Source organism: Sinocyclocheilus rhinocerous, unplaced genomic scaffold (assembly GCF_001515625.1).
Source record: "Sinocyclocheilus rhinocerous isolate Xijiao unplaced genomic scaffold, SAMN03320098_v1.1 scaffold819, whole genome shotgun sequence".
Lineage (NCBI taxonomy): Eukaryota > Metazoa > Chordata > Actinopteri > Cypriniformes > Cyprinidae > Sinocyclocheilus > Sinocyclocheilus rhinocerous.
In genome coordinates this window covers 235782-245856 of record NW_015665814.1, presented here as the reverse complement: position 1 = coordinate 245856, position 10075 = coordinate 235782, and the positions used below count along the sequence as shown (strand labels likewise).

The following is a 10075-nucleotide window of genomic DNA, read 5'->3' as shown; positions in this document are numbered from 1 at the left end:
CTATGCATACTGCTGCACAAAAGTACTTAGAATTGCTACTGCCCCTTTATTAAATAAACAAACAACCAATTAATGCTTATTTCGCTTTGAAGAGTTCTATAAACCCTGTTGAATTGAATAGCAAAGTAATAAATGCCTGTTTCACCTAAAGAGTTCACTACCATCCAAGCATTATCTTATCACTGAAATTTCATGCAACTAAATGTACTTTCTGCTGCCTCTGCTATATTAGCAACAATAATAATTGGATTGCCATGCAGGCTGGTGATAATATTTCTAACATTGCGTCTGAATTTTGCTATGTGTGCTGCTGCTATTAAAATTCACTTAACTAGTGATCTGAATAGCTGCATACTGCTGCTACAGCTGCACGAAAGTACTTAGAATTACTATAAGCGTCTTTATTAAACAATGAAACGCAAACAAATAATGCCTATTTCGCTTTGAAGAGTTCACAAAATCTCTGTACGCCCTGGTAAATAAACGAAGTATTAAAAGCCTATTTCAATTTTAAAGAGTTACTTACCCCATGTGTTATCACTGAAATTTCATGCAACCAGATACTTTCTGCTGCCGCTGCTATAAACAATAGTAATAATTTGACTTGATTTGCTATGCATACTGCTATTAACAATTCGCTAATAACGCGATCTGAATTCTATGATACTGCTGCTACACTCCATGAAAGTACTATAATTGCTGTAAGCCCAACTGAATACACAAATAGTAAATCCCAGTTTAAGAGTGTCCTACTATTAGCTACATTGTACATGGGCTACTGATTGGAAATTATTTATTATTAGTAGTATCTTTATATTTTAAACAAATTCCTGATAAATTAAACTATCACTAAAATTACTTTCATAATGAACTCTTAACTATCGCTTAACCAAGGTAAGGAGTGAAATAACCTGTGCGTAGTTTTACAACTTGTATGTTTCCTAGTTTAAAAATGTAAATCTGACGAAGGCAATAATGCACTGAAATCAGAGTGAAGACCGTTTACTTATCTAGCTGTTGAGTTTCAGAGAAAGCAAGTTTCAAGTGAATGCTAGCCAGCCATAAAAATGCAAGGCAGTAAGCTCATTGGCTGCATATGCAACATGAACCAATCAGCTTGTGCCAAGTCCTTTAACTCTCTGAATATCAGTTACGTTAAAAACCCGTCAGCCTGCGCCATCTAGAGTTTCATGACTGAACTATACTGTATATTAAAATTGGTGATGCAAAGAGAGTAGAATCAAATCTTCAATATTGTGAAATATATTCAAGTGAGACAGATTATAAAAAAAAAGAAAACGAATGTATGGAAGGGGCCTGTTCAATTGGACCAAATGATTGGAGAATCCCTCACCAGATAGAAGTCTGTCATTTTACCACAAGATCCAATTATGATATTTTGATTTTTTTTTTGAAATTATGAGGAAAAAAAGGAAACATATGAATGGATGAATTGTAAATCAATAACAAGCATTTAGAAAGTACACAGGGTCATGGCCACTTTTTTTTTTTTAAGTGATGTTTTACCACTATTAAAGTGGTGCCAATGTGACAGGTTTTTTCTATCTTTGCAAAGCATCCCGTTTTGATTTTCACAGTCAACTATAAACAGAAAAATTATTTTAAGTTATATCACTAGTTTAAGTCATGGGTGTCCAGTCCTGTTCCTTGAGGGCCACTGTCTTGTAGAGTTTAGCTCCTACACACACACCTGAAAGTGTCTAGTAATCCTGAAGGCCTTGATTAGCTGCTTTAGGTGTGTTTAATTGGGGTTCGAGCTAAACCCTGCAGGACAATGGATTGGACAGCACTGGTGTAAGTGAACATAACTGTCCTAACGTTTCTACAACACATTCATTATGGTACTGTCAACTCTTTACTAATGATCACACTATCATCTCAATCAATACAAAATTATTTACATTATTACCATTAGCTTGCAGCAAATGTAGGTTCTTACTTTGGGTTGACACAGCATAATCTAAATCATGGGCTTTAGATTAATTTAAAGGGTTGGGAAAATAAAATATGTCTGTATCCTTCTAGATACATTTTACTTTTACTTTACCTCTTACTGAACTATCTTTAACTGTTGAGGCCATGCCGTTTTGGTTATTTTTACATTGCATCAAAAATGCCAAATAGCTGCTTTATCAGTCTTTACTAGTCAGAAATTATAGTATTATGAAACATGACTTAAATTACATGAGACAATACAGAGGATGGTAATGACTGTGACATACCTGTGCTGCTGTAGAAAGCTAGTTTTGTGGTGGTGTGAAACTCCCGAATGAGAAACTGAGAGAGAGAGATCTTCTCATCCGTCTGCAGAGATTTGTTTCCTCTCTTCCAGTACAGCATGAGGTCATCATCAGTATAGGCATCTCCAAACAAAATAACACAAATACATATGAACTCACAAACACGAAATAAACACAGAATATCCTGCTTTACTCCAAATTACATCACATGAAAATGTTTACATCAGTTGCATTGTGTTTAGACTCACAGCTCTCAATCTCCAGTGAGCATGTCTGGGTGTCCAGGGGAAAGGGACTGAGATCCATATTGCACATCGCTGTGACTGTAACCCTGTTGAATGTGTTTGGAGTAATTAAAAATTGTGTCACAAATCCACAATATAGATATATGTCTCCTTTATTTTAGCAGTTTCAACTGAAAATGATTATACTAAGGGCTGTAACCCCATGAGGAATTAATAAGTAAATAAAATATAAATAATCAAATGTTATTTCATCATTTAATTCATAATAATATTATTTGTTTTAAGTGGGATGAATCTTGTTAACAAATAGGCTTTGAACTGATCTGGGATCCTGCATTTTTGCTATCATTTTCAATATGCTATTATTTCAAATAACCTTTAAATCAGTCATTAACTCTTACACCAAACAAGCAACATAGGCTCATTAGAAAAATATCTCCAATAACTCCAAAATGGTACCTATACATATAATTCACTGCACAACTTTTATTCCTTTTACACAAATTATACTGTCATATACTGTAAACTTGCTTGGTAGCTCACCTAGTACAGTACTGCATTTACATTGTGAAGTGCTCGACTACAAGTCCCATGAAACATGAATCAAAAATAAAAGAGCTCAACGACTTGTAGAAGTGGGCTAAAATGGTATAGTTGCTTTAGCAAATGTGTTTTTTATCATGTTTGCTTTTGTTAACATTATTAGTTTAGGCTGGGATTTAGTGTAGGTGGTATGGACAGTGCCTTGCGAAAGTACTCATACCCCTTCATTTTTTTTTTTTTCACGATTTCATACATTGCTGCCTTATGTTAAACTGCTTTAAATTACTTTTTTCCACATCAGTCTACACTCCATATGCCATATTGACAATGCGAAAACAGAATTGTCACAACTTCGTAAATTTATTAAAAATAAAAAACTGAAATAAGTACATTGCATAAGTATTCTCAAGCCTGTCCTGGAGGACCCCTAGCCCTGCACATTTTGTATGTCTCCCTTATCAGACACACCCAATTCATGTCTTGCAGTCTCTACTAACGAGCTGATGTGTTGAGTCAGGTGTGTTAGATAAGGGAGACATACAAAATGTGCAGGGCTAGGGGTCCACCAGGACCAATGCCTTAGCTAAAGAAGCTGAAGAACCTTTACAGCCCCAAGTCTTTTTTGTTTGATGTGACAAGCTTTGCTCATCAGCATTTGGCAATTATCTGTCATTCTTCTCCTCTTCACCTCTCAAGCTCTGTCAGGTCGGATGGGGGCAGATGCACATTTTCAGGTTTCTCCAGAAATATTTGACTGGGTTCAGAAGCAGAATTTTTTTCTGAACTCTTCCCCAGATGTGTGGCTTGACACAAACCTGTTTCTGAGCTCTACAGACAGTTATTTTGACCTCAGGGCTTGGTTTTTGCTTTGATATGCATTATCAGCTGTTAGACCTTTTATTAAGACATGTGTTCCTTTCCAAATCATACCCATTCAACTGAATTTGCCACAGGTTAACTTCACTCGAGGTGTAGTAACAAAATATGCAATATGAATGCTCCTGAGCTAAATTTCAACTGTCCCAGATAAGGGTATGAGTACGTATGCAATGGAATCATTTAAGTTTTTTATTTTTAATAAATTTGCAAAAAATTTAAAACCCTTTTTTTTTGCTTTACCATTTTGGTGTATGGAGTGTAGATTGATGTGAAAAAAGGAATTTAAAGCAGTTTAACATAAGGCAGCAACATAACAAAATGTGAAAAAAAATGAAAATGAATACTTTCGTAAGGCACTGTATTAGGGCATTAACCCTTTAGTGGCAGTTTCAGGACTGCCACAATACGAACAACAGTATAATACCTGTTCTGGATCAATTTAAGCACCAATCACAGGACATTTTACTATGAAAGTGTACGAAATATGCAAGAAGCACTTCTCAAAAGCGTTCGGAAAAAGAGACCAGAGAATATTATTTCTCACAGTCTGAGGGTCCTTTAGTTGCTTTTTTGCAAATTCCAAGTGTGTTTTCATGTGTCTTCACTGAGGAGAGGATTGAGTCTGGCCACACCGCCATAAAGATTGGATTGGTGGAGTGTTGCAGTGATGTTAGTGTAGATTGATGTGAAAAAAGGAATTTAAAGCAGTTTAACATAAGGCAGCAACATAACAAAATGTGAAAAAAAATGAAAATGAATACTTTCGTAAGGCACTGTATTAGGGCATTAACCCTTTAGTGGCAGTTTCAGGACTGCCACAATACGAACAACAGTATAATACCTGTTCTGGATCAATTTAAGCACCAATCACAGGACATTTTACTATGAAAGTGTACGAAATATGCAAGAAGCACTTCTCAAAAGCGTTCGGAAAAAGACATTAACTTAGGTCAATAACTGCCATTTGAGGCCAAGGATCAGGATTGAGGTGGAGATACTACATAGCTCCCCAAACAAAATAATGGAGCTACCACTGTACCACGATAAAAGGCTGGTGAAAAAAGGCTATGTCATTAGATTTGCATTCATCTTTGCACAAACCAAGGATTTATTTCCTTGAAACCCACAATCAGTGACACACACACCTGGATGGAGCTGCATGATCAAGAGCACTTGACAGCAATTCCTTTCATCAAGCAGAACCCCACAAACACAGGATAGAAATTAAAGATCAGGGACTTGCTCTCAATGTCTGTCTAATCGCATGAAGTAACTCCCAATGCACACTTGTCCTGACACTGCAAACCATGGAAGTCCCCCGTTTATTCTCTTTAGCAATTTTTTGTGCCTACTCCTCACTTTTCCTCGCCTGTATATTCTTTAGTAAAGAACGCCACCGTGCTAAAACATCTCATTGTCTGTCCCTTATTCACTCAAAGTACATGTTATTGCTAGTGGAGAATGCGGGCAGCTTTAATAAAATCTTTAATGACTTCTCATTACCTCGCACATCTTACTCCTGCAGATCCAGCCTCCTATGCCGATCAGGGCTTGACATGAACACCCGCCAACCCGCCAAATGCCGGTGGATTTTAGCAGTGGCGAGTAACACAGTCACTCCCACTAGCCACTTTGGCTGATTGAATTTTATATACAGTAACAGAGTTTGACATCAATGCTTGCCTGGGACACGTGGATTTTTTGAAAGGGCAAGTTAAAGAAGAGAATTTTACTTACCCGACCAGACAACTAATCTGATTAAAACTTCTAATTAGGGAAGCGCCGAAATTTCGGCGAGAATGATTCTTATTTTATTACATCGGTGTAAACGGCAATTGATAATGGATAATCCACAGTAACAAAGTCGCGCCAGTTGAGGCTCACGCAGCCTGTCTGTGAGAGAACCTCGTGGAGAAATTAAAACAAATGAACACAACTGCACACAGAAGAAACCTAAAAATGTAACTTAGTTTTTATATTTATTAGGGGTGACCCCGAATAGTCGAAGATTCGATGCTTCGATAGGAGGAGCCTGATTCGACTACAAATCTCACAGTCGAATATTTGCGGGGTGTTATGATCATGCTATTTTGGCTATATGGGGGTGCTCAAATGTTGTGAATTCTTAGGGTTTCGCTGATGTTTAATGTTAACTATCTTTTAATCAAAACATAAAACATTATTTACCCCGTTTGAGTCTGCGAGGCGTCCATTACACATTTTCCCTGTGTGTTAATGTAATTATGACTGTCGAATGTCTGACTTGACTCTTGGTAATGTATTTTGCCCCGCCCCCAAACATATGATTCGACTATCAGTCGAATATCGGCAAGATTCGAAAATTCCGATTCAACTATGAAAATCCTTAGTCGAGGACACCCCTAATATTTATAACATACAGCCTAGTTAAGCAACATGACGCGACCAAGAGAGTGAAGTTTTACTTGAAAAACGCGATTGCAAATTTGACATTTTATACAAGAGTTAAAATGAGTAGTTAATATACATTATAGTTCAATATTTGAATTTGAATTTATTGAAAGGATATATTGTCAACTTTGACTGTTTTTGCTCGATTAGGTTAATGAAAATTGTTCCGAAAAAAGATCAGAGCAGAACAGTCGCGCATCTCTGAGCAACACGTTTTTGCGTTTTTGAATTTTGAATCATTTGAGTCAATGATTCAGTGGTCCATTCATAAAGACAATAATGCTGTAAATAAGAATCTGAAAAGAAAGAAGCTTCAAATAAATATTTAAACGTGCATGAATAAATCCAACCACCCCTATAGATTTAAGTTTCACTTTCCATAATCCGTGACTGACAGAGGAGCATCTTGGCGGCAGGGATTTAAAACTTTAACAAGACTCAAATTGTCACAGGCAGAGTGAAAGACTGGATTTTTTCTGGACGTTATGTTGTATAAATAACGAAGCGTATTCTATATGAGATAAATGATGAGTTAAATCCCATTGATTAAAAACCTGCTATCAAATGCTTCATTCTACTGGTCATCTTCAGCGCACGCAGCTCAAAACAGAAATGCAGAACATTAATAACTACTGTCATATACATACCATTATAATGAGAACACTATTGTAAAAAATGTTGTGAATTCTTAGGGTTTCGCTGATGTTTAATGTTAACTATCTTTTAATCAAAACATAAAACATTATTTACCCCGTTTGAGTCTGCGAGGCGTCCATTACACATTTTCCCTGTGTGTTAATGTAATTATGACTGTCGAATGTCTGACTTGACTCTTGGTAATGTATTTTGCCCCGCCCCCAAACATATGATTCGACTATCAGTCGAATATCGGCAAGATTCGAAAATTCCGATTCAACTATGAAAATCCTTAGTCGAGGACACCCCTAATATTTATAACATACAGCCTAGTTAAGCAACATGACGCGACCAAGAGAGTGAAGTTTTACTTGAAAAACGCGATTGCAAATTTGACATTTTATACAAGAGTTAAAATGAGTAGTTAATATACATTATAGTTCAATATTTGAATTTGAATTTATTGAAAGGATATATTGTCAACTTTGACTGTTTTTGCTCGATTAGGTTAATGAAAATTGTTCCGAAAAAAGATCAGAGCAGAACAGTCGCGCATCTCTGAGCAACACGTTTTTGCGTTTTTGAATTTTGAATCATTTGAGTCAATGATTCAGTGGTCCATTCATAAAGACAGGTACTTGCTTCATTCTTGCTTCATCAGCCGTCTGAACGAATCGTTTGAAGGCATGCTTCAATGACTCATTAATTAAGACAGTCACTTGCTGCCACTATTTTAAAACAGCAAGCTCACAACATTATTTATGCTGTTATAATTTTGCATCTAAATGCATTCGTGCTATATTTCAGCTACATTGAACTGTCTGTGTACAGTAAATGCATCTGAATGCCACAGTCACTTCTGTTTCTTCTGCAGTGGAAAGATCGGTTTTGTTGATACTGATTTAACTTAATTGGTAACAGCCCTCTATTGTCTTATTATATTAAGTGAAATTATTAATAAAATGTAAGAATTTGATATGAAAGATGATGCATGCATTTAATACAGTTAGGTGTACAACCAGATGCCAGAAGTAGGAGAATCCACTTTTTTATGGAATAAATAATATCAAAACCCTACCCTACCCTACCTGATAAGGAATTAATATGAAGACATTATGCATTCAGAAAGTATTCAGCTCTCTTCATTCTTCCACATTTTGTTACAGTGCAGTCTTTTTTTATTTTTTATGAATTTGTAGTTATGGTTTATGATTTGTAATTTTGTGTGCAGACTGATGTAAAAAAAAAATCTATTATTAAAAGCATTTTAGATTAAGTCTGCATTAGTCTGCATCATAACAAACTGTGAAAAACGGAGGGGGTTAGAATCCTTTCTGAATGCACTGTATATAGCAAAACCCTACAGATCAGCCATCTGGTCTTGGATAAAAGGACAGATACTAGATGAAATGGTTGAGAGGGTGTAGGGAGGAGCTGGCCTTGACATAACAGATTGACTTATAGATTGCAAATCGAGATGTACATAGAAGAATAAAGTCATTTAGTCCAGCAGACTGGGTGTGGGAGGGTTCTGAGATTAAAACTCACCAATGAGCCAGCTTTGAGTCTGAATCTACATGTGGCTTGCATTAATCCCACAGATTCCCACATATTAATCCACACATTCACTCATCTAGAACAAAAACCAGGATCAGCGCCTCCCAGAGATGACAGATCTTGGTCAACAAAAAACGTAATAGCAAACATGGAGATACTAAATGTCAAAAAAGTCATTGTTGGTTTATATCAAAAGCTTTGATGGAAAAACAAGATCTTTTTGTTTATTGAGCAAATGAGTCTCTGAGTCTCTATGTCATACATTTACAGCAAAACTGGATGTAACATAACTATTCTGATGGCTGGCAATCTGTTTCTCGAGCTTTGATTTGGATCAAATTGAGCGTTTCCACTGTTCGGAGAGGTCAATTGTTAAAAAGAAAAAGCAAAGCCTGAATAAAATGTCAGAGCTTTGTGGTACGATCCTCAGAATGCATGTGGGTGTGAGTGATCTGTGACACTTACCTCAAGCTGTAGAGCACTTTGCCATCAGGATGCACTCGCAGCATGACGTTCTCCGTGGTGGTGTCATGGATGAAGGATCGTTTGGAATGGACAAAAAATATGTCAGGTACCCAGATTTTCTTCACCAGCCGGCCATCAAAGGTCATGCTCTGGTTGGTGTTGCTGGGAAAGGACAGTCGCTCGTCCTTCCAGTAATGTCTCAGGTACAGGGTCATGGTGAAGTCCTGAAGCATACGATCCAATCAGCCATTCGTCTTAACATAAACAGTTTAAACAGTAGCCTCATTTCTATCCCAAGAGCCCTCTATATAAGAAAAAAACAGGCTATTTGTCAACACATCTAGGGTGCTTGGAAAGGTTACTGGTTGCTGAATTTGAGCTTTTGCCCTAATCCAAATCCTGTGGCACAATCTCAGAGTGGAAAAGATCAGGATAGCACTGAAGCATTCATGATGCACTCTGAAATCTGTAAGCCATATTTAAAAACACACGTGTCAGTCTCCTACCATATCTACTTCAGAGATGGTGGCCAGACTCTCAAGCTGAACATCAACACCCACGGGTATCGCAGGCCCTGAAATGAAGAAAAATGAGCTTTAAACAGTCTTCCAATGCACTAGTTGTAAAAATTTGATAGATTTTAACTTAAAGGGGTCATATGATGCAATTTCAAGTTTTCCTTTCTCTTTCGAGTGTTACAAGCTGTTCGTGCATAGATAAGATCCGTAAAGTTGCAAAGACTAAAGTCTCAAACTCAAAAGAGAGATATTCTTTATAAAAGTTAAACGGCTTCCTAAAACGCTTCATTCAAACACACCCCCACATATCTACGGTGTTGGAAGATTTGCATAACACCACCCAAATGTTTACACAAAGAAAGAATGTGTAACTTTTATTCTTGCTGTAGTATTGTTGCTGCCACCATGTCGTGGAGATGCTATGTGTTTCCAAATATGGTGAGGGGCGTAACATTTCCGTCACACGCTTGAGGTATTCGGCCAATCAGATAGCTGGCCAATCAGAGCACACCTCGCTTTTCAGACCAATGAGCTTTGTAAA

The 10075-nt window shown here is 37.0% G+C and overlaps 1 pseudogene; it reads right to left on the bottom strand.

Moving 5' to 3' along the window:
• LOC107731512 (gamma-aminobutyric acid receptor subunit rho-1-like) overlaps positions 1–10075 on the bottom strand; it is a 28201-nt pseudogene that overhangs the window by 13828 nt on the left and 4298 nt on the right.